Source organism: Botryllus schlosseri, chromosome 2, assembly GCF_051294905.1.
Source record: "Botryllus schlosseri isolate E-star chromosome 2, Bs_hap1, whole genome shotgun sequence".
Taxonomy (NCBI): Eukaryota; Metazoa; Chordata; class Ascidiacea; order Stolidobranchia; family Styelidae; genus Botryllus; species Botryllus schlosseri.
The window spans coordinates 27591379-27608529 of record NC_137237.1 but is presented as its reverse complement, the minus strand read 5'-3'; the positions used below and the strand labels follow the sequence as shown (position 1 = coordinate 27608529).

At 43.0% G+C, this 17151-nt stretch overlaps 1 protein-coding gene and 1 long non-coding RNA gene across 2 annotated transcripts in view; both read left to right on the top strand.

Moving 5' to 3' along the window:
• LOC145457302 (matrilin-2-like) overlaps nt 1-17151 on the top strand; it is a 115855-nt gene that overhangs the window by 42289 nt on the left and 56415 nt on the right. The window lies entirely within an intron of this gene.
• On the top strand, nt 13988-15884 carry LOC145457461 (uncharacterized). The gene is made up of 3 exons (XR_013920885.1): nt 13988-14174; nt 14706-14833; nt 15636-15884. It is a non-coding gene; the product is annotated as an uncharacterized LOC145457461 (long non-coding RNA).

Below are 17151 nucleotides of genomic sequence, written 5' to 3'. Positions count from 1 at the left end.
TCGCGCGAAGCGCGAATAATTTCAATAATTCATGATTGAATCGGTCGATATAATCGGCAATTGCATATATATTGGTAATAATTTTTATCCTCTCTCTGCTCACGTAATCAGATTGACCGGTTGAGCCGAGTGAGTTGTGTTTGAAAAGGTAGGACCACTCAATAATAATTAAACATCTTCGAGCGCATACCCGTTGACAGGAACGAAACAGCACTTCGTCAGGTCCCCAAACACTTAGGTCTTGAGCTCCCATAGGGTGATAGACCGACCCCCCGTGCCGTTGTTCGTTTCTGCCACGAAATCAGGATCCCCGTTTAGTGAGCCAGCGTGGAGCGCGAAAATTGTCGATAATTCAAAATAAAATTGGATCATAAGATCGGGAATGGCATATATAGGCTATTGCTATCAATTACTTGTCCTCTCTGCTCACGTAATCAGACTTACCGGTAGAGCTGAGTGAGGTGTCTTGGAAACTGTAGGGCCCGTAAATAATAATTAAACATATTCGGACGGGCGGACCCGTTGGTACGACTTCGTTACATGATGTTATTTGTTATTTCGTGACCTCCAGTCTGCTATATAAAAAATATAGAATCGACCAAACGTACTGAACTAAAAGATGCACACGGTTTCAAATTGGTAGTTCTTCACTGGCATATAATTCTTCCCTGCGGGATGGTAGCCTATTTGTCTCGTGACGTTCAGATTGCCAAGACAGGAACATTCGGCTCCAGTCATTTAGGCGCCTATGGTCAATTATACCTATATGTATTTTGAATATACATAACGAAATTTTCGGTCAGCGTAGGGGCAGTCCTTTTCGGCCAAGGTTTTTTCGCTGCCGATCGTTCTGGCACACTTCTTGGAGTCGCATGTTACATGGCCTAAAACTTTATATGTCTTCGTGCGTCGTGGCGCGGTAATGGCCAACGCCGATATGCCCACTTCTATAAATCATGCGTATGTTATCTTGGTCGAAGAGTACACAATAATGAAGGTACTTGGAAACTTGAAATCGCGCGCGGCGTGAAAAATCTATTAAAAAGTTGCATAAAATTTCATAAAATACTCTATAATTTATGCTGATTCACTAACTAATTTCTAGCCCCTTCGAGCTCACTCCTCCCAATTGGGGGATTGGGTGCGGCAGTTACGGTCCTGTCATTGAGTTGGATTGCCATACGTCCGGAATTTCCCGGACATGTCCGGAATTTCACTGTTCAAACTAGCGTCCGGGAGGAATTTCTAAAATATGCCAAATGTCCGGAATTTTGAAGACTTGACATAACACTCATAACTTTTTCTTTTAATCAGCATAAAAACAATATTTTTGGTGGGAATATTCATGTGATGCATGATTTTATCTTCGCGCTGCGCGCGATTTACTATCACATTTATTGATTTTAATATAGAGACTACTACCTTCGCAAAAACTGCAATAAAATATAAATAAAAACAACCTTCCTTTACTGGAATAAGCCTAATTGTAATCGCAATTATAGGAGAACGGTATATTCCTAGAGATCGTTAAGGCCGTTTAAATTCTTTATTCAAAGATAGTTCCAAACGGGGGGGGGGGGGTGCTTGTCTTTATTCCGGGGTTCGCGAATATGCTGAACGTAATCAGCTTCCAAAATAGCCCGTGAGTAAGTCTGGGAAAAGGTGCTGCCTTCTTTTAGTAATCAGCTCGTCAAATTTTGATCTGGGCCACAGAACATTTTCAAATTGGAGATGGAGTCGCGACCATAAAATGTTGGAAGCCACTGGATGTGGGGTTTTATAAAGCTCCGTGGTGCGCACCGGCAAGTTGCATAGATTACCCTATAGTGTGCATGGGCTCAAAATCATTCTTTATTTGGGCGGAAGGGGGCTGAAAACATGTGCTTTTGGTCCTGGTTACACAACACACAGCCACATACTCCTGAACCGGATCGTGACCACCTCTGAACCATGAGCAAAGTTTTGCTAGTGTGACGTCACAAATCATTTTGAAATCCACTAGTGGGCGCTAAAGAGTGTCCGAAATTTGGGTTGCTGAAATATGGTAACCCTTGTCAATACCCATATCTATACTTATATCTATAGGTACTGCCCGTTCAACTGGAAAGTTAGGGCACATTGCATTGAAACAGCAGTGACGTAATCTTAGCAGTCTACTCACAGCTTTCCTGCAATCCTAATTGAAAACTTTAGACTCCAAGCCAAGCAAGAGTATTTTATAAATATAATATTTTTTCATAAATCGATTTCTCAATATTTTTGTGGGGGCCGCGGTTGGGAATCACTGCTCAGGGCGGTTACTTCGAAGTTTTAAGCGACTTCGATCAAAGTCTTTGTTTCTTAGATTCAAAAGACATATTATGCATGGCATATGAAATATTATTGGAAGAAAATATATGATTTATTTATACATTTGTGCCGTTCTACGCACTTTAAACATATCCTTGGCCGACATTCCATAATTGCATCAGCTATCAATTACACACGACTTTACCAGTTACTCTTATTTAAGAGACCTTTTCTGGCCGGTGATCGCTATCAATCAATTTCTATCATCGGTTTATGGATGATACTACGCAATTATAGCATTTAAAATCGTCAGATACTGAAAAACATTGCAGTTGTTGGAAATTAAGTCTGGTACGGGTAAAAGGTGGAAGCAAATGGTAGCCCGTCGCTTCAAGTTCGTGGTTGCAAAAAGGTTGGTGACCCCTGCTATACACAATGTCAAGTCAAAATAGCGATTGCGAGGGCATTTCAAGATTAATTTAAATTGAAGTGCAGAAAATAAACATGCAAGAAGTACTGAGGTATAAGCAAAGTTCAAAAACAAGGATGTTGTCGATGTGTCGAATAATTTTAGCAGTAGATGGGATCAGACCACTTTAGACAATGAAGGATGAATTTTGTTTGTTTACGACTAACGCAAAATAACTGTCTGTATTGTGGCCTTTAATTATTTCTTATATACATAAATTATGTTAGCAAGGTCTCCTCTTTGAAAAGGCTACTATTTGCTGATGATGCCTGTTTCATGGTATCCTCAACATCCTTGCAAGAATTGTCAACTAATGACATGACAAATATCCATAATTGGACGAGAAGTAACCAACTTTCCATCAACCCCAGTAAAACCCAAATTATATTATTTATAAACTCCAATTCACAGAAAAGCAATCCGTTTTCTGTAAGAGTCAATCGAACTATCATCGACCCCGATGATCATTTTCGCAATCTTGGAATTCTGGTCGAATTTAAATTGTCATGTAAACCTCATATCGACTCAGTCACCTCGAAATTGTCAAGAGCTACGGGCATGCTACAACGATTGAAATACCTGATGCCGTGAAACGTACTGCGTGCAGTGTGTTTTGCTATTTTCCAATCTCAACTTCAATATGAAATAAATATATGGGGACAAACAAATGTAACAAGCCTTACAAAAATCAAAACTCTCCAGAATCAGGCTCTTCATATCATTAGTAAATCATCTCCCAGACGACGAATTCTCCCGGGATATCGAAGTCATGGTATACTCGGAGTTGCCGAACAGCAAAGATGATGCACACCATCTTCCACACAAACAGGTCATACTTTAATTCTGATTTTACAACTTTTGCGAAAACACATGATTATGAAACTAGACAGGTATCAAGAAATTCTATTTCGCTACCGCTGCTGTCCCGATCTTCATCACGCAATAGTTTGCATTTTGTCGATGCGAAAACTTGGACCAACCTCCCAGTGGAGCTTATACCAATACTGCCATGGCCATTTAAAACTGAATATAAAATTATCTTCTTACAACGTACTGTTGATATTTTTTCTTCTCCTTCCTTTATATGCAATGTTTGTTGTAAATTTAACCTTTATTAAAGCTTAACATCGCGTTGTTAGTCGTATATATATTGAATGTTCACTTTACGTATATGAGTGTGATTTGATATATATTATGTTCACGTAATTAGGCTTACCTATTAGGCTATGCATCAAACACTCCTAACGGGTGGCGACTGACTCTGAAGGCCTAACTGATCACGCAGCACGTCGAGAGCAATCTTCGACATAAATTTGGTAACCGTGATACAGGGGCTCTATCGCACGATAGTAATGCCGGTTTCACCCAAAAAAGTGACGCAAATAGATCTAAAGTCATTCTACTTTACAACATGTAAAATGAATCGTTGTAACTAAGTAGAAATGACAGTAGTTTGAGAAGATACCTTCTCAAGTGGTACAAGTACGCAAAACCTACCCGAGTACTTGTAAAAAGGAGTAGTAATTGACCAAACCAGCAGATCTGTCGGGGGAACAACTGGTATGAGCAGATTGGTGCATGAAGGCACCATGTAGACCGAAGTATTACCCAGGTTTAAATGAAAGAATTTCGGACTGCCATGACCCTTTCATATCCAGTAGATGGGTTGGTTTGGTGTCGGTAACAGTTTTCGATTTTCCGTTATCCGATTTTGTAATCTCCTTGCATGGTCCGCAGAGTCGTGTGCATAACTGGTCAAGTTTTAGGGTTAGGCACCCACCACATTGTCACATAACTCACATAATAGACCTACTTTTATTATTCTGTGCTTATCGTATAAAATGTTTCAAAAACCGCAAACAGTCGATAGTAAATCAATCAATTGACTTCAAATAAACATTTGCACAGCTCTATTTGGCTGATTTAAACTGATATTGCTACAACAGAAAGAGTTTCAGGGTCCAAATTTACGCTAATAGCCCATAATTCTGTAGGTTGTCTAGTTTGATACTCGACCAATAGAGAGCTAACATATGTAAGCTTCAATTTACTCTGGTAACTTACCCCCATTCCCCCGTCGTCTTCAGATGTTGAGGACATGTTCACTTTGTCCATCTCTGACTATGTCATGATTTTCGGGGAAATTATTTAGATATTTTAGCTTTTTTGAATGTGTGTTGTCTGACACCTGGGTATCAGGGTTACATGTGCATCCTTGTTGTCTGACCACAAAGAAAACACAATATTTTAAAGCTGACACATATGATCCAATCGTGCTCGTGATATTGTAACAATTCACTGTTTCTGTAATATTCACCAAGACTAACTGAGTGTGCAAATATTAATGCAACTAGGACGTTGCCATTTCGGAGAATGCCACGCTTTTGGAACTTTTTCGAGCTACTGATGGGCATTTGCCATTCACTTGAGATGTAAATCGGGATTCCTAACTCCTCCAGTAATCCATGGCAACAGTATCATGTCAATGCTAGTTTAACGGCAATACACAGAGCTACCGAAAGTAGGTCTTCGAAGAAAAGGCTGTCCCTACCTTGCCAAGTAATTTTTTCTCACTTGGCAAGGATGTTGAAAGTTACAAAGATTTCTATTACAAGTCCTAAAGCTTCTATCAGATCAATTACTCGTGTTGGTGGCCTACTCTACGTTCTGAATCATCTTCGATTTCAAAATCTTCTTCAATAGGCCTGCTATCCCTAAGATATTCATCCTGATGCAATTTATCGAGCATATAAGAGTTTCAAGTTACACTGGAAAAGCTGAATGGGGCATGGGACCTACATATCTGATAGTAAATGTAACATTTATTGTTCTTGCTATATCCTGCAGTTTGCATCAAATATGTGTCTGAAATATCCTCGAATGATTTCATCCTCGAACCCAGTGGTTCCCAACCTTTTTTGACTCATCGCCCCCTTTTGAAGCTCCACACCGATCATCGCCCCCAAATATTGGGAACCGAAAAATGGGCATACAAACTGGCTCAACCTCGAAATTATGCTTTTACAGCTAAATTTTCGTGAGTTGATTAAAAAACGGTCATTTCTCCGACTTGACTCCCATCGGGACCGCAACAGCACTTCGTCAACGCTAAGACAAGAATGTTGGTCTTGGGCCCCCATAGGGTGTTAAACCAACCCCCAGACCCCCTCAGCCATTGGGCTTTACGTCGCTACATATAAGTCATACCCTATTCCATGTACGGTTTGGTGGGTCACCGTATTTCGCCTAAACGCGCGAAGCGCGACAAATTTCTATAATTCATGTTTGAATCGGTCAATATGGTCGGGTATTGCATATATATTGCTATCAATTTTTATCCTCTCTCAGCTCACGTAATCAGATTTACCGGACAGCTGAGTGCGGTGTGTTAGAAATGGTAGAACCCCTAAATAATAATTAAACATCTTCGGGCGGACCCGTTGTTATATTGACTTCGTTACATGATGCTATTTCGAGACCTCCTATATCTGCTATGTCAAAAGATATGGAAATCGCCAAATCGTATCAAAGTAAAAGACGCACATGGTTTCAAATTGATATTTCTTTACTGGCAAATAATTTTTCCCTGCGGAGATGACATTTGTGCTGTAGGGTTCAGATCGCCAGAACATGAACATTCGACGCCAGTCATTTAGGCGCCTATGGGTAATTAAACATATATGTATATATATCGGAGTTTTCGGTCAGCACAAGGGCATTCCTTTTGGGCCAAGGTCTTCTCGTTGCTCATCGTCCTGGCACCCTTCTTGGAGTCGCATGTTACATGGCCGATAACTTCATATGTCTTGGTTCGTCGTGGCGCAGTAATGGCTGGCGCCGAAGTCTCCATTTCCATAAATCAAGCGTATTTTTGTTGGGGGAAGGGTACCCCCAAATCAAGATAAAAGACAATATCAAATCGCGCGCAGCACGGAAATTTTTAAATAAGTTGCATGAATTTCTAAAATATTACTCTATAATTTATGTTAATTACCGAATTAATTTCCTTCGAGTTCGGCCCCCAATTGGGGGTTTGGAGTGTAGCAGTTACGTTCCGGACTCCATGATAGCCGTTTTAACGAGTTATCACCCCTATCGCCCCCATTCGTTGTTTTCGCCCCCTTCGTCCGTTTTCACCCCCCTATCGCCCGCTTCGGTGTTTTCGCCCCCTAGATTGCTTAATCGCCCACGTTGGGAACCACTGCTCTAACCAAAAAATGGGTGAAAGCATCGGTCTAGATCAGTGGTTCTTAACCTTTTTTCTTCCAGCGCCCCCTTTCAAAAATTATCGTGCTCCAGCGCCCCCGCCCCCCCCCCCCAACTTCATATTGTAAGGAATGTAATAAAGACAATGAGTAAGAGGGAGGGCCCTAACAGCACTTCGTTAACCCCCTAAAAACGATTGCCTTGCGCACCCATAGCGTGATAAACCGAACTTCTGAGGGCTTCGCCCCCACGAACCCCATATCGTGATTTTGATGGTCAGCAAAGTTTGTGTGGCCTAGTCGCCCTAGGTACCAAAATTTTCCATAATGCATGAATGAATAGGTGGTAATTACATATATAAGTCGCTATAAACTTTTTATCCTCTTAGCCCACGTAATCAGATTTACCAGTAGCACTGAGTGAGCTGTTGTATAGGAAAATAAAGGGCCCGTAATTAATAATTAAACATATTCAGGCGTGCCCGCAGGTACAATTATTCGTTATCAGGGCCGTAACAGCACTTCGTCAGCCCCCAAACAAAAAAACGTTGGTCCTGGGCCCTCATCGGGTGATAAACCAAACTTCCGGGGGACTTCACTCCCAGACCCCCATTAGGCTGTCCGCTATTTGGTGATAGCCTATTAGGTATCTACATTGGGTGTCCATTTACTGAGGCAGCTATTCTCGTCTATTCGCGCGAAGTGCGAAAAATTTCACTAATAATGATTGAATTGGTCAATATCATCGGGAATTGCATGTAAATTGAGATCAATTTTTATTCTCTCTCTGCTCACGTAAACACATTTACCGGTAGAGCTGAGTGAGGTGCAATATTCCCTCTAAGCTGCGCACGTGCGCAGTGCTGACACGGTCTCTGCACACAGAAAATCTACGTTGCACACAACAAATCCGTTACCTTTTTTTAGTCGTTACGCACTGTTGTCCAAGGGTCAGCGCATTGAGTTGTTGAGTGTGCGCAGACTCATCAAAACTTAAAGCGAACATTGTGAGGTTTCTTGGAAACTGTAGGGCCCGTTACTAATAATTAAACATATTCGGGCGGGCGATCCCGTTGGGATGACTTTGTTGCATGATGTTATTTCGTCACCCCCTGTCTGCAATATCAAAAAATATAGAATCACTAAACGGGGATATCGCCCAACATGAATATCCCTGTCGCCCAATCGTACTAAATTAATAGACGCACACGATTTCAGATTGGTATTTCTTCACTGACTTATAATTTTTCCCTGCCAGATGGAATTCGTCTTCTGGGGTTCAGATTGCCAAGACAGGAACATTCGGTGTCAGTCATTTTGGCGCCCATGGACATTGAACAATTAAACCTATATGTATTTTGAAGGCTATATGTAACGAAGTGTTCGGTGTTAATTTGCTCTGAATACTCATTAAGGATATGTCCTATCACCACATCATCTACTGCAAAGCCATTTTTCTCCAGCGCCCCCCATACCGCCCCCCTGAGCCCAGCGCCCCCCATATCGCCCCCTGAGCGTTTCCGCCCCCCTTCAAGATCGCCAGCGCCCCCTGGGGGGCGCTGGGGGCAAGGTTAAGAACCACTGGTCTAGATCTATACCAGTACCTTTTTTCTTAATAATTCAATTTAGCCCTTGGCTGTATAACTTATTATATGGTTTTGTTTGTTTGTTTTGGGGTATTCATGGTGTTTGTCGACTACTACACTGTAAACGAAAATGGTGTGTTTTCGTAATTCACACCCTAGCGTAGGGTGTGTTTTGGGTCATCACACCTAATGGGTACGAACTTTGTCATTTACACCTAAGCTATTGGTGGAAATGAGCCGAACACACCCCTACACACATATATATATATATCGACTTTTCAATTAGATAAATAAAAATGAAAAGGGCAAAAGAAAACAGGAAACAAAATACATCAAGATAATCAGTTTTAGGCTCGTATTAAGCGTCTCCAACGTAGGCGGTCGTGCGCGTCTTCAAGCGACAGCCCGCGTTGCGCTAGGTCAGTCTCCATTGTCGAGCGCCATGTTTTCCGATTCCAGCCACCTCTGCGCCATGGCTCCGTCGGAATGTAATTGATGATGGCGGCGGCCGGTTGCTCGTCTTGATGCCGCACTAGATGGCCGATTAGGCGGAAGCGTCGTTCAGCAGCCAGTAGACGGCATGGGACCGTTCCTGTGAGCTCTCGCAATGCATTCGTGGATATATGCTCCGGATGGTGAATGCCGAGTGCATAGCGGAGGAGTGCGTCATAGTTAGCGTTGAGCGTCTTAGCCAGCTTCTCTGTCAGCGTGAGTGCCTCTATTCCGTAGAGAAGAACCTGCTCGACAGTGGCACGGAAGATACGGGTCTTGAGCTGGGTTGAGGCACTTGAATGGAAGAGGCTATGTAGCCGTCTTGCCGCGCCCCAGGCCTTTGCTCGCCTCGCCTTGAGCGCTTTTCCAGAGTCGGCGACGTCAATACCGAGGTACACAAAACTCGTTACATACTTGAGATCGATTTCTCCCAGTTGAATCGGTGTCGCGTTCTTCGGTAGAGCTGGTATGGCCAGAACCTCAGTCTTCTTGGCGTTGATCTGGAGTCCAACGAGAGCGGCGGCGGCCTCTAGGTGGTTAATGAGGCGCTGTGCCGATGCGGTGTTCGGGGCAAGCAAGGCTAGGTCGTCTGCGTAGGCAAGAATACCTACTTGTATTGCCTCGCGAGTCGTACGCGTGCGCGTTCCTTGCCGTGGCCGCCATTCAAAGAAGTTCGTATTATCCGGGAAGGCCGTTCGCAGGACGAAGTCAAGGATGACCACGAACAGGAATGGTGCCAGGGTGTCACCTTGAAGCACACCAGCCGAAGTGTTGAAATCTCCGCTTGGGCCGTCATCTGTTCGGACTCGCGCTCGTGTGTCAGTGTAGAGGGCCATAATGGCGTACGTTATCACCTCAGGAATTCCGTAGAATCTGAGGATCTCTGCCATGGCTGGGCGCGAGACCGAGTCGAAGGCTTTCGCGAAATCAACGAAGACGGCCACAACGTTCTTTTTGCGTGAGCGACAGGTGTCAATGATTGTGCGCAGTGCCAGGATGTGCTCTGTAGTACCGCGAGATGGTCGAAATCCATTCTGAGCATTCAGGAGCTTGGTAGAGAGTTGCTCACGTATGCGAAGGAGCAATACTCGGTCGAACAACTTGGCAGCGGTCTGCATCAGGGAGATGCCTCTGTAGTTCGCTGGGTCACTCGCAGCGCCTTTCTTGTAGATTGGGACGATTTCACTCTCGAGCCACTCAGGGGGCACCGGGCCGCCTTCTAGGACGTCATTCATGACGTCGAGGAGCACAGGTGCAACGCCCGAGGTGTAAGCAGCTGTTGGGATGCCGTCCGTACCGGTGGCCTTGAATTGTGGTACTCCACGCATGGCTGTCTTGAGCTCACCTAGCGTGATCAGGGCTGTATTGATCGCTAGAGGATTTGCTGCTAGTGAAGGCGGTGCAACGAGCACATCGATGTCCGGTGCAGGTGTAGATAACAGGGTCTCGAAGTGTGCAGCGAGGTCTTCCGTACAGGCCTTCACGCGGGCCCTTTTGAAGCCAACTAGTTCACCGATGGCTTTCCAGGCTGCTCTTGATCGGCCTGCTTCCAACTCGTTTTCCACGGAAAGGGCAATAGCTTCGACTCGTTCCTTGCGAGCTGCGTCGTAAACGTTTGCAAGGTACAGAGCTGCCTCGTTAGCATCGCTATGTGCGTCCAGTGTTCCAGAGGTGTACGCAGCACGTCTGAGAGTCTTAAGGTTACGGCGTGCACTGAGCACTGTTGGGTCGGATTCCCAGGCTAATTTTGGCCGTGGCTTGCTACGGGCCTCACCGAGCGTTTCACGGGCTGCATCCTTGACTGCTGCTACAAGTGGCGCAAAGGCGGTCGGTATAGTATTTTGGATCTCGAGGGCGTGGAGTGTGTGCATGGTAAAGACATTCATCTTATCTGCGTCCTTGAGATCGAACCAATTTGGTAGCGGCTCCTTCGGTGTGCGCTTCGGGACGAACGGGAGGTGTTCACGAAGCGTGGCCAACACCAAGCGATGGTCACTGCTCATCATTAGCATGCGCACCGTTCGGCAGTTCGTGAAATGGCGCCGTGCGGGAGCATTGCAGCAGATATAATCCAGCCGTGTGTTGCGTTGGCGCATACCGTCAAATGTCGTCCTACGCTTCGGCTTCATAGAGAAGTTGGCGTTGAGAGGAATGAGGTCGCAGCGGTCGAGTAGATTAGTGAAATGCTCCGAGTTGCTGTTCTCGTTGCCAACTGGGAAGCGAACTCGCTGCGAGCGCTCGGCCAATGTGGCATTCATGTCCCCAAGCAGCATGGTTATGTCGCGCTGCGGGTAAGTTGATAGAATGCCTTCTAGTTGGTCGTAGAAAGCGAGCGTATCAGCTGGGAAGGCAGTGGTGTTCGGAGAAGTTGGTCCATACGCGCACACGAGGTGCAGTTTGCGGCGACGGAGTTGAATGCTGGCTGTGATAATGCGGCTGTTTATAACGTCAATCTTTGCCTCAGCGTGGAAACGCTCGGATAAGATTAGACCGACGCCTCCAACTCCGCCTTGGTTGGCAGGTGATTGGATCATGATGATGCCTGCGCCTAGGTCTTTTTCGCGGAATGGTTCAGTGAAGTGTTGGCGATGTTCTTGGATTGCAAACGCATCAAGTTTGAGGTCAGTCACGAGTGCGGCAGCGTCTTCCTGACGCCATACAGAGTTCAAAGTTCTCGTGTTCAGAGTTCCGAGTTTAACTTTTGCATTTAGGCTAATCCTCAGGGATCTTGGTTGAGGCTTCGGGTCCCCGGCGCCGCCCGGCAGATCCCAGTCTTTCTGTTGATATTGTCCAACTCGGCGAGTACGCAGTATCTTAAGGTAGTAAAGTCTTCGTCGCACTTTGCGACTTGGTCTACTCTGTTCTTTACTGCCTATACTGCGCAGCACGTCCAAGCTGTACGTAATCATGACAAGCAATCAGCTAGCGGAGCGAGAAATACACGTCTGCACTCGGCGACTGACTAAAGCGACTGATCACACACACATATACCATAAGATATACACCCCAAGCACTGGCATTGGGGTGAATTGTTAAAGATTACACCTTTTGTCAGACAAATATGAAGTTTGGGATTCAATCCGCGCTAGCCGCTTCCACAAAACTTGACTGTTGAAGTTTTAAGTCTGTGTCGGTCAGAAGCCTGGTTAAGCAGGCAGGAGTGCGGCAAGTCTGCATTCTTGTTAAAAATTCAGTCGAATCACTGTACTGATCGTTGTGTGGGCACTTCAGAACTTCTCTGCTGTGTCTAACTGTAGGTCGTGTAGGGCATATTCTCTTTGGGGTTGAATTATCCACCGAAAATGCGTGTTTTCGCCCACTTTATTGTTGTCCATGTCTTTAAGGCTTCTTGGGTAGGCTTTGGCAATGTTCCATTGTTCAGTCTTTATGGATTTAACCAGGTTCGATCAAGTAAATTCGCCTACGCATATAGTTTCAGCTTCAGTGACAAATAAGCATTCGTTGTATTAGTTCGTGTTGCAGCAGTAGTGTGGTCCTATAGGTTGTCCTAATGTCCTTACTGTTGCAAGCTCTTCAATTCACAGCGAGTTCTCTGACACGAATGTATTTGCGTATACACGTGGAAACGACAAGAAAGGAAAACGTCCGTCCTAGTAGCGGTTAAAATGAGTCTGACCTTACGTGATCAAATGATCAAGTCTATACTACAGTAGTACGAAACAATGGTTGCAACTTTTAGCCAATGAGGGAAACGAATTGCGGAAAACGTCATGCAGTATTTAGCCAATGAGGGAAACGAATTGCGGAAAGCATCATGCAGTATTTAGCCAATAGGAATACGGATCACGAAGTATCACGAAATACTCGCGACACTAAATGGGCAGCGATATCAATGTAGCACTTTAGTTTACGTAACAGAGGTTGTGAAGTCTGGCCAATAGGGATACGGATCGCGAAATAGTCGCGGTACGAAAAAGGCAGAGATATCTTTTTAAAACCCAGTTTTACGTAACAAAGTTGGTGAAATTTAGCCAGTAGGAATACGGATCGCGAAATAGTCGCGGTACGAAAAAGGCAGATATATCTTTCTAAAACTTGCGCAATACACAAGAACGATACTGGCTTTGACTAGTTACAAGATGTAAGATACAATGTATGTTGGCCACACATGATAGTCCTAATAATACGCTAAAGTCCAATTCACGTTGACAGAGTCAACTACAGTGTGCTACATTGACATGAATGAATAATAGCTAAGTCCGCAATATCAGATTGTAATTCACATTTATCGTGCACTGCGGTACTCGTACTTTGGCTGAAATTTCACCCTGTCTACTATAGTGTGACCGATGTATCTCAAGTGTGTCGCAAAAATACGACACATTATGAAGTTGTCACGATACTGGTTTATAATTTCTTTCATGTCACGTCAAATGCACAATTGTACATTGTACGTAGCCTATATGTACAAAATATATCGGGCCTATTCCGCACAGCATTAGTGTATAACCACAATATAATGCAGGTTAAGGGTATTTAGAGCTGGGAATACTAGAAGGAGTTAAATTTCAGCCACAACGTATATGAGCAGTACGCAATATGGGCGTAGCAAGAATTCAAATTAGAATGGAACACCAGGTTACGTCACGGAACAATCATTGAATTGGGCGAAAGAGGGACTAAATTGGGCAAAGTTTCCTGGTTATTTTCATATCTATATTGATGTGTTATTCACTATTTGGTAGCTTTATGAATTGCACACTAAGCCTAACAGACAATTCGCATACAGCTTTCGGATCGTATCAATGGTTCGATCTATGAAGATAAATCTAGTACTGCAAGACTTTTTGAAGCTTATTATGATGCAATCTGCAGCTTCAAAGCTATCAAATCCATATTTCCGATAAATCAATTATAGTATACATACAAATATTCCGGAGATCCTTAACTTCAATATAGTTATTACATCAGTGAGTCAATTGTCACATCATAATACAAATACAAACCGTCGTCACCAGAACAGCTGCTGCTATGTTTGGCTACAGCTATGTAAAATGTTTCGTTATATGCCGTATTTCCGCGCTTAAGAGACTAGACTGGCTATCGACTGACCGTATTAGTCGCCGTGAATCTGTGAAGAAAGCCTCTTTCGAGATTGAAAATATCTGGATGGTGAGTTACATTTCGTATCTGTACTATTGTAGTAGAGAACATTTGTTCCGTTGCGTTTCCAGTACAGATCCGATTCCTGTTACTCAGTGTCGCAGCTGTACTGAACAGAATTATATGTAGCAAGTTGGAATTTTAAACGTACCGGTAGTGACGATACATTGAATTCACATAAATTGTTGTATCACCAGTACCGATGCCAATCTCCAAGACACAGTACCTCAATGTCTCTAATGGAGATACTGTTGACAGGTCCAGCATTAGCTATGATTATAAACTACGGTACGGTAATTTGGGTTTGAGCGACATCGTTTGTAAGTGCATTGAAAAAAAAATCGACTCGATTGTCGTTATATTGATTACCAAAGCACATCACGACCTCTTTAAGTGTAAAGGGTAGCCTAGCACTGACTATGCAGAGCTATGTTTATAGGCCAATCACCCTGTCATTATCACTGAGCTATATACACATTATATATTATGTTATGTTATGGTAGGAAGGTAAACATATTACGGGTATCTATTCTACTTCAGACTTGCATGGGCAAAGATCGCAAATTTGGGGCTCTTGAAGAATGAAATTATCGATTTCTCCTCATGAGAAAACAAGTGTAACATACAAACAGCAAAGGGCTGAAGCATATGAAGCAATGGTATCTGAGGTGAGCAATGGACATTTGATAAAATCTTTCGATCCCCGTAAATTGGGGCCAGTAAATGTTAATTATATTATGACATGGGTGAAAATATGACGATGCTATATTGCTATCACTATGAATATGAGAGACTTGACTAGGAACAGGCTTACCTCATTGAACATATTTTGCAGTGGCCAACTCAGACTATCTATTAAGAGTATGTGACCCATCAACCAGACTAGTTCTTTTGAAACTACTTCTCTGAGTTCTGTTCATATATTTATTTTAATTTGAAGCAGCTTGACATGGATTTGACATAGCCACTTCTATATGAGAAATTGACATCTATTGCTTGAGTAGCAATGCGCACTACTGCGGTCAACTCCTTGTGCAACAATGCACGGATTAGCTGGGTCTTCAATGTTTTGACCAATATGAAGAGGCAAACATAGCCTTGCCAAAGTTTATCCAACTATCCTTTCGATTAATATAAACAAATCATAATATATGCACTTCTTGACTCATGATATGACATACACACGATCTGTGCATATGCACAAATCTGCTTTTTGTTAGATTCAAGGACTGATTGCTATTAGTAGCAGACTCTTACTCTGTGAATGTGAAATCAAATATGTTGTTGGTGAGTAATATACTATGCGTAGGATAGTCACAAAATTGTACTTTAACTCGCTTATTTACAAGCATAAGCAAGTCAAGGCTACAACATCAGTACACATTTCGGATGTCGTGGGCCTTTCGAATCCAATCCAAATTGTCAACTAAACGTTTACCGTATGCCTCATGGTTATTTTTTCAATTTTAGGATGCTGCTATACAAGCTAATATCATAGAATTTCAACCAAATCAACGTCACATTTAACGGTAGAAGCGTATGCTGCGAAACAGTAAAGGATCGTTATCAAACAGCTTATATTCCAAGGTAATCATTATCATTCAGCTAATTTGCAAATTTCCATGTATAGGCTAAGGCAGTGGTTCCCAACGTGGGCGATATCGCCCCCAAGGGTCGATTTGGCGGTCTAGGGGAGCGAAAATGACGACGGGGGCGACAGCGGGGCGAAAATGGACAAAGGGGGCGACGGGGGGCGAAAATAGGAAGGGGCGATAGGGGGGGCGTATTCTGGTGGAAATAATTAAAATTTGTTGTAGTACAACGAAAGATCCTTTCCTACATTCTCGGGTAGGAAGTGTCTGTCCTTACTACGTAGCTTGCCAAAAACGGAGAAAGAACGTTCAACAGCAGCATTTGTTGGCTGACAACACTCAAGTTGTGTGCGCACTGCTGGTGACAAACCGTGTTGCTTCATTCTGACAATGTTGTCTATATCACAATTTTTAAGCTTGCGCTTCTTGATATAAAAACCATGCAATGTCCAAGTATTCTTGCTTCAGCTAGGATATTGTGGTACGTTGACCATAAAACCATGTCACTATTTGTTTCATTTGACCCTTTATGATTCACAATGAGCAGACGATGGTCCGTTTACAACGGTAGGCCTATAAAGTAGGCTACAAGCTGTAAAATATCAAATGATAAGTTCACCGACAGCGCAAAATCTACGATACAAACGAAATGCAGAGGTCAAAAAATGTTTGACTTAGTACACAATTTTGACAAATTTTGTAAACAATTTTGACAAATTTTGACCTAACGCTACAATTTTGACCTAATTTTGACTTTTTTTTGACATGTCAAAAAAATTGCCCTAGTAATGACACCTGATGTCAACTTTCGTAGTCGCATCTATGAGGTAAACCAAAGCAGAGATGGTCAAAGTTACCAGCGTTGCTACTCAAGTCGATGTAGGAATACCAACTTCAATTTATACTCGATTACAAGTAGATGCAACAGTTCCCAATACAAGTCAAAACTACGCCGAGTGGAAGTAGAATACGAAATGTTGGAAAAATAGTCAAGTATGGTACGCAGATTTTCAGAGGTTTCTACTTTGAAAATTGCGATATGAATCTTCGCGACTAATATAAAATTACTAATGGCATCTGACACTACTAAGAGCAAGAATCTTCAAAAATATATTCAGTTATTTCTGATATAGGCGGTGTTGCTAGTATTCTAGTTGTCTAATTATCCTAATTGAAGCTATTCTAATTGGTGAAATGTATCTATGCTCTAGTTCCAATTCTAATCGAATGTATGAAATCTTTCTATGGTCTAATTTTAAGTCTAATCTAATGTATGGTTTTCCTGGAAATGCTACAGGAGAACTGTATAGTGCGAAACAAGCCAAGTTTGCTGGACAGTAGGGGTGTTAAAAATGAATATTTATTCTCAAATTCTTCTGGCTACTTGGTAAAAT